The sequence below is a fragment of the Triturus cristatus genome, chromosome 1_1 (assembly GCF_964204655.1).
Source record: "Triturus cristatus chromosome 1_1, aTriCri1.1, whole genome shotgun sequence".
Classification (NCBI taxonomy): Eukaryota; Metazoa; Chordata; class Amphibia; order Caudata; family Salamandridae; genus Triturus; species Triturus cristatus.
Window position 1 is genome coordinate 928,846,040 of NC_140579.1, and position 12,052 is coordinate 928,858,091.

General features: G+C 53.0%; 1 protein-coding gene across 1 annotated transcript in view; it reads left to right on the top strand.

The window, feature by feature from the left end:
* Positions 1 to 12,052, top strand: part of DHRS1 (dehydrogenase/reductase 1) — a 163,825-nt gene that overhangs the window by 79,332 nt on the left and 72,441 nt on the right. The gene's annotated exons all lie outside the window — the stretch shown is intronic.

Consider the following 12,052-nt stretch of genomic DNA (forward strand, 5'->3'; position numbering starts at 1 on the left):
ATGTTGCTAGATTGAAAGAACGCCACTTTCCAGATCACATTCCTCCCACACCCGCAAAAGATTTTCCCAGTAGGAGATGTAGAGTCTGTTGGCGAAGAGGTTTGCGGAAGGAGAGTCGTATGTACTGCCCCGATTGTCCCTCTCATCCTGCACTGTGTCTCTCTGCTTGTTTCAGAGCGTACCACACGCGTAAAAATTTCTGGGAACATTCATGAGTGGTAAAGTGAACTGCCTGGTCTGTATTCTTTGGAAAATATGATTCTGTTTCAAGGTTGGTGTTAGTGCAATGTATTTAGTTGCTGATTTTCTGTTAGAAGATTTGTATCTATTTGCAATTTGTTTGTGTTTTTATTTTTTTCTAAAAAAATCCAAAATGTGATGGCGGTGTGTGTAGGCTTGCGCTTGGCTGTTGGTGTGTGTGGACTGGCACTTGGTTGGTGGTGTGCGTGGAATGGTGCTTGGCTGACGGTGTGCGTGGACTGGCGGTGTGCATGGACTGGCGGTGTGCGTGGACTGGTGCGTGGCTGGTGGTGTGCGTGGATTGGTGCTTGGCTGGCGGTGTGCGTGGAATGGTGCTTGGCTGGCGGTGTGCGTGGAATGGTGCTTAGCTGGCGGTGTGCGTGGACTGTTACTTGGCTGGCGGTGTGTGTGGACTGGTGGTGTGTGCGGACTGGTGTTTGGCTGGTGGTGTCCGTGGACTGGAGCTTGGCTGGTGGTGTCCGTGGACTGGAGCTTGGCTGGTGGTGTGCGTGGACTGGAGCTTGGCTGGCGGTGTGCGTGGAATGGTGCTTGGCTGGCGGTGTGCGTGGACTGGTACTTGGCTGGCGGTGTGCGTGGACTGGTGGTGTGTGCGGACTGGTGCTTGGCTGGTGGTGTCCGTGGACTGGAGCTTGGCTGGCGGTGTAGGTGGATTGGCGATTGGCTGCCGGTGTGCCTGGACTGGCGATTGGATGGCGGTGTGCCTGGACTGGCGCTTGGCTAGCGGTGTGCGTGGACTGGCGTTTGGCTAGCGGTGTGTGTCGACTGGTGCTTGGCTGGCTGTGTGTGAGTAGTGACTTTCTGCTGGTCACTACACACACTGCTAGCTGAGTGCCACTCCACGCAATCCTTCAGCCTGTGTAGTTGCTGTGTCTGGATTGTGGGCGTGTGAAAGTGATGGGCCCTTGAATGGCGCTGTGTGCTGGTGTGAGTTTTGTTATGTGATGGGCCCGCGGCTGGCGGTGTGAATGGTTTTGTATGTCTCACACGTATGAAAGGTGTATGAATGGCCTGTAAAGAGGTTGGTGCCTTGTCGTGGCTTTACAGCTCACGAGCTGTGAGTCAATGGTTCAGTTTCTTGCCCTTTCAATTATTACCAGTGCATTTCATGTTTTGTGAAATCACTTGGTAATACAATTGTATCTACTGAACCATCACTCACCCTCGTGCCAAATCCAACCAGTATGTGTGTGTGCTTGCGGGTTAGATGACTGTGCAGTAATATTTGTCTTTCTGAAGCAGGGTGTACCTTGTCCCTTTTTGGTGATTTTTGTACTGTGTTGCTTTTGTACCTGGTGGTGCGAATGGTCTTGTTTGTATCACGTATGAAAGGTGTGTGAATGGCCTGTAAAGTGGTTGGTGCCTTGACGTGGCTTTACAGCTCACGAGCTGCAAGTCATTGGTTTGGTTTTTTGTGAATTTAATTATTGACAGTGCATTTCATTTTTGTGAAATCTCTTGTTAATAAAATTTAATACACTGAACCATGACTTGCCCTCGTGCCAAATCCAACCAGTATGTGTGTGTGTTTGAGGAATAGATGGTTGTGCAGGAATCTTTGTCTTTAGTTTCTCTGCCAAGGTACACTTTCCATGTAAGAATAACCCACCAACTGTAGATATTGTCGAAAACCCTTGGGAGTTCATGGTGATGTCTCTCTAGTAATTTGAAAAATATTTTTTATCCCCATTGTCCTGTAAACCTCAAATTGTCTGCCACATTTTCTTTGCAGTATTATTCCTAAATTCTCACGCTGTAGTAACAATAGGTAATCTGGTTTTGCAAGGGGGGTTACTTTGGTTTTTTGCCCAGGGCTCGGCGGCCATCTAGGGAAACCTTTCAAACCCACGCATTTCTGAAAACTAGACACCCGGCGGCTTCCAGGGAGGTATGGCTTGCGTGGATCCCCCAACGTTTCCTTACCCAGAATCCCCTGCAAACCTAAATTTTTGCCCAAAAAATCACTTTTTTCACACATTTTGGGGTGGGAAAGTAGTGGCATCACCGGGCTCACACAAATTTACCACCACCCAGCGTTCCCCCAGGTCTCCCGGTAAAAATGGTGCCTCACTTGTGTGGGAGGCCCAAGGACCCGCGGCAGGCAAGGGCCCCAAACGTAGTGAGGCGACATCAAGATGGCCTATCGCCAAACCACCTGGTTTTTCAAGGGGGATCACTTTGGTTTTTGGCCCGGTGCGCGGCGGCCATCTAGGGAAACCTACCAAACCCAGGCATTTTTGAAAACTAGACACCCGGCGGCTTCCAGGGAGGTATGGCTTGCGTGGATCCCCCAATGTTTCCTTACCCAGAATCCCCTGCAAACCTCATTTTTTGCTCAAAAAATCACTTTTTTCACACATTTTGGGGTGGGAAAGTAGTGGCATCACCGGGCTCACACAAATTTACCACCACCCAGCGTTCCCCCAGGTCTCCCGGTAAAAATGGTGCCTCACTTGTGTGGGAGGCCCAAGGACCCGCGGCAGGCAAGGGCCCCAAACGTAGTGAGGCGACATCAAGATGGCCTATCGCCAAACCACCTGGTTTTTCAAGGGGGGTCACTTTGGTTTTTGGCCCGGTGCGCGGCGGCCATCTAGGGAAACCTACCAAACCCAGGCATTTTTGAAAACTAGACACCTGGCGGCTTCCAGGGAGGTATGGCTTGCGTGGATCCCCCAACGTTTCCTTACCCAGAATCCCCTGCAAACCTCATTTTTTGCTCAAAAAATCACTTTTTTCACACATTTTGGGGTGGGAAAGTAGTAGCATCACCGGGCTCACACAAATTTAACACCACCCAGCGTTCCCCCAGGTCTCCCGGTAAAAATGGTGCTTCACTTGTGTGGGAGGCCCAAGTACCCGCGGCAGGCAAGGACAACAAACGTAGTGAGGCGACATCAAGATGGCCTATCGCCAAACCACCTGGTTTTTCAAGGGGGGTCACTTTGGTTTTTGGCCCGGTGCGCGGCGGCCATCTAGGGAAACCTACCAAACCCAGGCATTTTTTAAAACTAGACACCCGGCGGCTTCCAGGGAGGTATGGCTTGCGTGGATCCCCCAACGTTTCCTTACCCAGAATCCCCTGCAAACCTCAATTTTTGCTCAAAAAATCACTTTTTTCACACATTTTGGGGTGGGAAAGTAGTGGCATCACCGGGCTCACACAAATTTACCACCACCCAGCGTTCCCCCAGGTCTCCCGGTAAAAATTGTGCCTCACTTGTGTGGGAGGCCCAAGTACCCGCGGCAGGCAAGGGCCCCAAACGTAGTGAGGCGACATCAAAATGGCCTATCGCCAAACCACCTGGTTTTGCAAGGGGGGTCACTTTGGTTTTTGGCCCGATGCGCGGCGGCCATCTAGGGAAACCTACCAAACCCAGGCATTTTTGAAAACTAGACACCCGGCGGCTTCCAGGGAGGTATGGCTTGCGTGGATCCCCCAACGTTTCCTTACCCAGAATCCCCTGCAAACCTCATTTTTTGCTCAAAAAATCACTATTTTCACACATTTTGGGGTGGGAAAGTAGTGGCATCACCGGGCTCACACAAATTTACCACCACCCAGCGTTCCCCCAGGTCTCCCGGTAAAAATGGTGCCTCACTTGTGTGGGAGGCCCAAGTACCCGCGGCAGGCAAGGGCCCCAAACGTAGTGAGGCGACATCAAAATGGCCTATCGCCAAACCACCTGGTTTTGCAAGGGGGGTCACTTTGGTTTTTGGCCCGGTGCGCGGCGGCCATCTAGGGAAACCTACCAAACCCAGGCATTTTTGAAAACTAGACACCCGGCGGCTTCCAGGGAGGTATGGCTTGCGTGGATTCCCCAACGTTTCCTTACCCAGAATCCCCTGCAAACCTCATTTTTTGCTCAAAAAATCACTTTTTTCACACAATTTGGGGTGGGAAAGTAGTGGCATCAACGGGCTCACACAAATTTACCACCACCCAGCAATCCCCCAGGTCTCCCGGTAAAAATGGTGCCTCACTTGTGTGGGAGGCCCAAGTACCCGCGGCAGGCAAGGGCCCCAAACGTAGTGAGGCGACATCAAAATGGCCTATCGCCAAACCACCTGGTTTTGCAAGGGGGGTCACTTTGGTTTTTGGCCCGGTGCGCGGCGGCCATCTAGGGAAACCTACCAAACCCAGGCATTTTTGAAAACTAGACACACAGCGGCTTCCAGGGAGGTATGGCTTGCATGGATCCCCCAACGTTTCCTTACCCAGAATCCCCTGCAAACCTCATTTTTTGCTCAAAAAATCTCTTTTTTCACACATTTTGGGGTGGGAAAGTAGTGGCATCACCGGGCTCACACAAATTTACCACCACCCAGCGTTCCCCCAGGTCTCCCGGTAAAAATGGTGCCTCACTTGTGTGGGAGGCCCAAGTACCCGCGGCAGGCAAGGGCCCCAAACGTAGTGAGGCGACATCAAAATGGCCTATCGCCAAACCACCTGGTTTTGCAAGGGGGGTCACTGTGGTTTTTGGCCCGGTGCGTGGCGGCCATCTAGGGAAACCTACCAAACCCAGGCATTTTTGAAAACTAGACACCCGGCGGCTTCCAGGGAGGTATGGCTTGCGTGGATCCCCCAACGTTTCCTTACCCAGAATCCCCTGCAAACCTCATTTTTTGCTCAAAAAATCACTTTTTTCACACATTTTGGGGTGGGAAAGTAGTGGCATCACCGGGCTCACACAAATTTACCACCACCCAGCGTTCCCCCAGGTCTCCCGGTAAAAATGGTGCCTCACTTGTGTGGGAGACCCAAGTACCCGCGGCAGGCAAGGGCCCCAAACGTAGTGAGGCGACATCAAGATGGCCTATTGCCAAACCACCTGGTTTTGCAAGGGGGGTCACTTTGGTTTTTGGCCCGGTGCGCGGCGGCCATCTAGGGAAACCTACCAAACCCAGGCATTTTTGACAACTAGACACCCGGCGGCTTCCAGGGAGGTATGGCTTGCGTGGATCCCCCAACGTTTCCTTACCCAGAATCCCCTGCAAACCTCATTTTTTGCTCAAAAAATCTCTTTTTTCACACATTTTGGGGTGGGAAAGTAGTGGCATCACCGGGCTCACACAAATTTACCACCACCCAGCGTTCCCCCAGGTCTCCCGGTAAAAATGGTACCTCACTTGTGTGGGAGGCCCAAGTACCCGCGGCAGGCAAGGGCCCCAAACGTAGTGAGGCGACATCAAGATGGCCTATCGCCAAACCACCTGGTTTTGCAAGGGGGGTCACTTTGGTTTTTGGCCCGGTGCGCGGCGGCCATCTAGGGAAACCTACCAAACCCAGGCATTTTTGAAAACTAGACACCCGGCGGCTTCCAGGGAGGTATGGCTTGCGTGGATCCCCCAACGTTTCCTTACCCAGAATCCCCTGCAAACCTCATTTTTTGCTCAAAAAATCTCTTTTTTCACACATTTTGGGGTGGGAAAGTAGTGGCATCACCGGGCTCACACAAATTTACCACCACCCAGCGTTCCCCCAGGTCTCCCGGTAAAAAATGGTGCCTCACTTGTGTGGGAGGCCCAAGGACCCGCGGCAGGCAAGGGCCCCAAACGTAGTGAGGCGACATCAAGATGGCCTATCGCCAAACCACCTGGTTTTTCAAGGGGGGTCACTTTGGTTTTTGGCCCGGTGCGCGGCGGCCATCTAGGGAAACCTACCAAACCCAGGCATTTTTGAAAACTAGACACCCGGCGGCTTCCAGGGAGGTATGGCTTGCGTGGATCCCCCAATGTTTCCTTACCCAGAATCCCCTGCAAACCTAATTTTTTGCTCAAAAAATCACTTTTTTCACACATTTTGGGGTGGGAAAGTAGTGGCATCACCGGGCTCACACAAATTTACCACCACCCAGCGTTCCCCCAGGTCTCCCGGTAAAAATGGTGCCTCACTTGTGTGGGAGGACCAAGGACCCGCGGCAGGCAAGGGCCCCAAACGTAGTGAGGCGACATCAAGATGGCCTATCGCCAAACCACCTGGTTTTTCAAGGGGGGTCACTTTGGTTTTTGGCCCGGTGCGCGGCGGCCATCTAGGGAAACCTACCAAACCCAGGCATTTTTGAAAACTAGACACCTGGCGGCTTCCAGGGAGGTATGGCTTGCGTGGATCCCCCAACGTTTCCTTACCCAGAATCCCCTGCAAACCTCATTTTTTGCTCAAAAAATCACTTTTTTCACACATTTTGGGGTGGGAAAGTAGTGGCATCACCGGGCTCACACAAATTTAACACCACCCAGCGTTCCCCCAGGTCTCCCGGTAAAAATGGTGCCTCACTTGTGTGGGAGGCCCAAGTACCCGCGGCAGGCAAGGACAACAAACGTAGTGAGGCGACATCAAGATGGCCTATCGCCAAACCACCTGGTTTTTCAAGGGGGGTCACTTTGGTTTTTGGCCCGGTGCGCGGCGGCCATCTAGGGAAACCTACCAAACCCAGGCATTTTTTAAAACTAGACACCCGGCGGCTTCCAGGGAGGTATGGCTTGCGTGGATCCCCCAACGTTTCCTTACCCAGAATCCCCTGCAAACCTCAATTTTTGCTCAAAAAATCACTTTTTTCACACATTTTGGGGTGGGAAAGTAGTGGCATCACCGGGCTCACACAAATTTACCACCACCCAGCGTTCCCCCAGGTCTCCCGGTAAAAATGGTGCCTCACTTGTGTGGGAGGCCCAAGTACCCGCGGCAGGCAAGGGCCCCAAACGTAGTGAGGCTACATCAAAATGGCCTATCGCCAAACCACCTGGTTTTGCAAGGGGGGTCACTTTGGTTTTTGGCCCGATGCGCGGCGGCCATCTAGGGAAACCTACCAAACCCAGGCATTTTTGAAAACTAGACACCCGGCGGCTTCCAGGGAGGTATGGCTTGCGTGGATCCCCCAACGTTTCCTTACCCAGAATCCCCTGCAAACCTCATTTTTTGCTCAAAAAATCACTATTTTCACACATTTTGGGGTGGGAAAGTAGTGGCATCACCGGGCTCACACAAATTTACCACCACCCAGCGTTCCCCCAGGTCTCCCGGTAAAAATGGTGCCTCACTTGTGTGGGAGGCCCAAGTACCCGCGGCAGGCAAGGGCCCCAAACGTAGTGAGGCGACATCAAAATGGCCTATCGCCAAACCACCTGGTTTTGCAAGGGGGGTCACTTTGGTTTTTGGCCCGGTGCGCGGCGGCCATCTAGGGAAACCTACCAAACCCAGGCATTTTTGAAAACTAGACACCCGGCGGCTTCCAGGGAGGTATGGCTTGCGTGGATTCCCCAACGTTTCCTTACCCAGAATCCCCTGCAAACCTCATTTTTTGCTCAAAAAATCACTTTTTTCACACATTTTGGGGTGGGAAAGTAGTGGCATCACCGGGCTCACACAAATTTACCACCACCCAGCATTCCCCCAGGTCTCCCGGTAAAAATGGTGCCTCACTTGTGTGGGAGGCCCAAGTACCCGCGGCAGGCAAGGGCCCCAAACGTAGTGAGGCGACATCAAAATGGCCTATCGCCAAACCACCTGGTTTTGCAAGGGGGGTCACTTTGGTTTTTGGCCCGGTGCGCGGCGGCCATCTAGGGAAACCTACCAAACCCAGGCATTTTTGAAAACTAGACACACGGCGGCTTCCAGGGAGGTATGGCTTGCGTGGATCCCCAAACGTTTCCTTACCCAGAATCCCCTGCAAACCTCATTTTTTGCTCAAAAAATCTCTTTTTTCACACATTTTGGGGTGGGAAAGTAGTGGCATCACCGGGCTCACACAAATTTACCACCACCCAGCGTTCCCCCAGGTCTCCCGGTAAAAACGGTGCCTCACTTGTGTGGGAGGCCCAAGTACCCGCGGCAGGCAAGGGCCCCAAACGTAGTGAGGCGACATCAAAACGGCCTATCGCCAAACCACCTGGTTTTGCAAGGGGGGTCACTGTGGTTTTTGGCCCGGTGCGTGGCGGCCATCTAGGGAAACCTACCAAACCCAGGCATTTTTGAAAACTAGACACCCGGCGGCTTCCAGGGAGGTATGGCTTGCGTGGATCCCCCAACGTTTCCTTACCCAGAATCCCCTGCAAACCTCATTTTTTGCTCAAAAAATCACTTTTTTCACACATTTTGGGGTGGGAAAGTAGTGGCATCACCGGGCTCACACAAATTTACCACCACCCAGCGTTCCCCCAGGTCTCCCGGTAAAAATGGTGCCTCACTTGTGTGGGAGACCCAAGTACCCGCGGCAGGCAAGGGCCCCAAACGTAGTGAGGCGACATCAAGATGGCCTATTGCCAAACCACCTGGTTTTGCAAGGGGGGTCACTTTGGTTTTTGGCCCGGTGCGCGGTGGCCATCTAGGGAAACCTACCAAACCCAGGCATTTTTGACAACTAGACACCCGGCGGCTTCCAGGGAGGTATGGCTTGCGTGGATCCCCCAACGTTTCCTTACCCAGAATCCCCTGCAAACCTCATTTTTTGCTCAAAAAATCTCTTTTTTCACACATTTTGGGGTGGGAAAGTAGTGGCATCACCGGGCTCACACAAATTTACCACCACCCAGCGTTCCCCCAGGTCTCCCGGTAAAAATGGTGCCTCACTTGTGTGGGAGGCCCAAGTACCCGCGGCAGGCAAGGGCCCCAAACGTAGTGAGGCGACATCAAGATGGCCTATCGCCAAACCACCTGGTTTTGCAAGGGGGGCACTTTGGTTTTTGGCCCGGTGCGCGGCGGCCATCTAGGGAAACCTACCAAACCCAGGCATTTTTGAAAACTAGACACCCGGCGGCTTCCAGGGAGGTATGGCTTGCGTGGATCCCCCAACGTTTCCTTACCCAGAATCCCCTGCAAACCTCATTTTTTGCTCAAAAAATCTCTTTTTTCACACATTTTGGGGTGGGAAAGTAGTGGCATCACCGGGCTCACACAAATTTACCACCACCCAGCGTTCCCCCAGGTGTCCCGGTAAAAATGGTGCCTCACTTGTGTGGGAGGCCCAAGTACCCGCGGCAGGCAAGGGCCCCAAACGTAGTGAGGCGACATCAAGATGGCCTATCGCCAAACCACCTGGTTTTGCAAGGGGGGTCACTTTGGTTTTTGGCCCGGTGCGCGGCGGCCATCTAGGGAAACCTACCAAACCCAGGCATTTTTGAAAACTAGACACCCGGCGGCTTCCAGGGAGGTATGGCTTGCGTGGATCCCCCAACGTTTCCTTACCCAGAATCCCCTGCAAACCTCATTTTTTGCTCAAAAAATCTCTTTTTTCACACATTTTGGGGTGGGAAAGTAGTGGCATCACCGGGCTCACACAAATTTACCACCACCCAGCGTTCCCCCAGGTCTCCCGGTAAAAATGGTGCCTCACTTGTGTGGGAGGCCCAAGTACCCGTGGCAGGCAAGGGCCCCAAACGTAGTGAGGCGACATCAAAATGGCCTATCGCCAAACCACCTGGTTTTGCAAGGGGGGTCACTTTGGTTTTTGGCCCGGTGCGCGGCGGCCATCTAGGGAAACCTACCAAACCCAGGCATTTTTAAAAAACTAGACACCCGGCGACATCAACATTGCCTATCCCAAATGTCGCCTCACTACGTTTGTTGTCCTTGCCTGCCGCGGGTACTTGGGCCTCCCACACAAGTGAGGCACCATTTTTACCGGGAGACCTGGGGGAACGCTGGGTGGTGGTAAATTTGTGTGAGCCCGGTGATGCCACTACTTTCCCACCCCAAAATGTGTGAAAAAAGAGATTTTTTGAGCAAAAAATGAGGTTTGCAGGGGATTCTGGGTAAGGAAACGTTGGGGGATCCACGCAAGCCATACCTCCCTGGAAGCCGCCGGGTGTCTAGTTTTCAAAAATGCCTGGGTTTGGTAGGTTTCCCTTGATGGCCGCCGCGCACCGGGCCAAAAACCAAAGTAACCCCCCTTGCAAAACCAGGTGGTTTGGCGATAGGCCATTTTGATGTCGCCTCACTACGTTTGGGGCCCTTGCCTGCCGCGGGTACTTGGGCCTCCCACACAAGTGAGGCACCATTTTTACCGGGAGACCTGGGGGAACGCTGGGTGGTGGTAAATTTGTGTGAGCCCGGTGATGCCACTACTTTCCCACCCCAAAATGTGTGAAAATAGTGATTTTTTGAGCAAAAAATGAGGTTTGCAGGGGATTCTGGGTAAGGAAACGTTGGGGGATCCACGCAAGCCATACCTCCCTGGAAGCCGCCGGGTGTCTAGTTTTCAAAAATGCCTGGGTTTGGTAGGTTTCCCTAGATGGCCGCCGCGCACCGGGCCAAAAACCAAAGTGACCCCCCTTGCAAAACCAGGTGGTTTGGCGATAGGCCATCTTGATGTCGCCTCACTACGTTTGGGGCCCTTGCCTGCCGCGGGTACTTGGGCCTCCCACACAAGTGAGGCACCATTTTTACCGGGAGACCTGGGGGAACGCTGGGTGGTGGTAAATTTGTGTGAGCCCGGTGATGCCACTACTTTCCCACCCCAAAATGTGTGAAAAAAGAGATTTTTTGAGCAAAAAATGAGGTTTGCAGGGGATTCTGGGTAAGGAAACGTTGGGGGATCCACGCAAGCCATACCTCCCTGGAAGCCGCCGGGTGTCTAGTTTTCAAAAATGCCTGGGTTTGGTAGGTTTCCCTAGATGGCCGCCGCGCACCGGGCCAAAAACCACAGTGACCCCCCTTGCAAAACCTGGTGGTTTGGCGATAGGCCATTTTGATGTCGCCTCACTACGTTTGTTGTCCTTGCCTGCCGCGGGTACTTGGGCCTCCCACACAAGTGAGGCACCATTTTTACCGGGAGACCTGGGGGAACGCTGGGTGGTGGTAAATTTATGTGAGCCCGGTGATGCCACTACTTTCCCACCCCAAAATGTGTGAAAAAAGTGATTTTTTGAGCAAAAAATGAGGTTTGCAGGGGATTCTGGGTAAGGAAACGTTGGGGGATCCACGCAAGCCATACCTCCCTGGAAGCCGCCGGGTGTCTAGTTTTCAAAAATGCCTGGGTTTGGTAGGTTTCCCTAGATGGCCGCCGCGCACCGGGCCAAAAACCAAAGTGACCCCCCTTGCAAAACCAGGTGGTTTGGCGATAGGCCATTTTGATGTCGCCTCACTACGTTTGGGGCCCTTGCCTGCCGCGGGTACTTGGGCCTCCCACACAAGTGAGGCACCATTTTTACCGGGAGACCTGGGGGAACGCTGGGTGGTGGTAAATTTGTGTGAGCCCGGTGATGCCACTACTTTCCCACCCCAAAATGTGTGAAAAAAGAGATTTTTTGAGCAAAAAATGAGGTTTGCAGGGGATTCTGGGTAAGGAAACGTTGGGGGATCCACGCAAGCCATACCTCCCTGGAAGCCGCCGGGTGTCTAGTTTTCAAAAATGCCTGGGTTTGGTAGGTTTCCCTAGATGGCCGCCGCGCACCGGGCCAAAAACCACAGTGACCCCCCTTGCAAAACCAGGTGGTTTGGCGATAGGCCATTTTGATGTCGCCTCACTACGTTTGTTGTCCTTGCCTGCCGCGGGTACTTGGGCCTCCCACACAAGTGAGGCACCATTTTTACCGGGAGACCTGGGGGAACGCTGGGTGGTGGTAAATTTATGTGAGCCCGGTGATGCCACTACTTTCCCACCCCAAAATGTGTGAAAAAAGTGATTTTTTGAGCAAAAAATGAGGTTTGCAGGGGATTCTGGGTAAGGAAACGTTGGGGGATCCACGCAAGCCATACCTCCCTGGAAGCCGCCGGGTGTCTAGTTTTCAAAAATGCCTGGGTTTGGTAGGTTTCCCTAGATGGCCGCCGCGCACCGGGCCAAAAACCAAAGTGACCCCC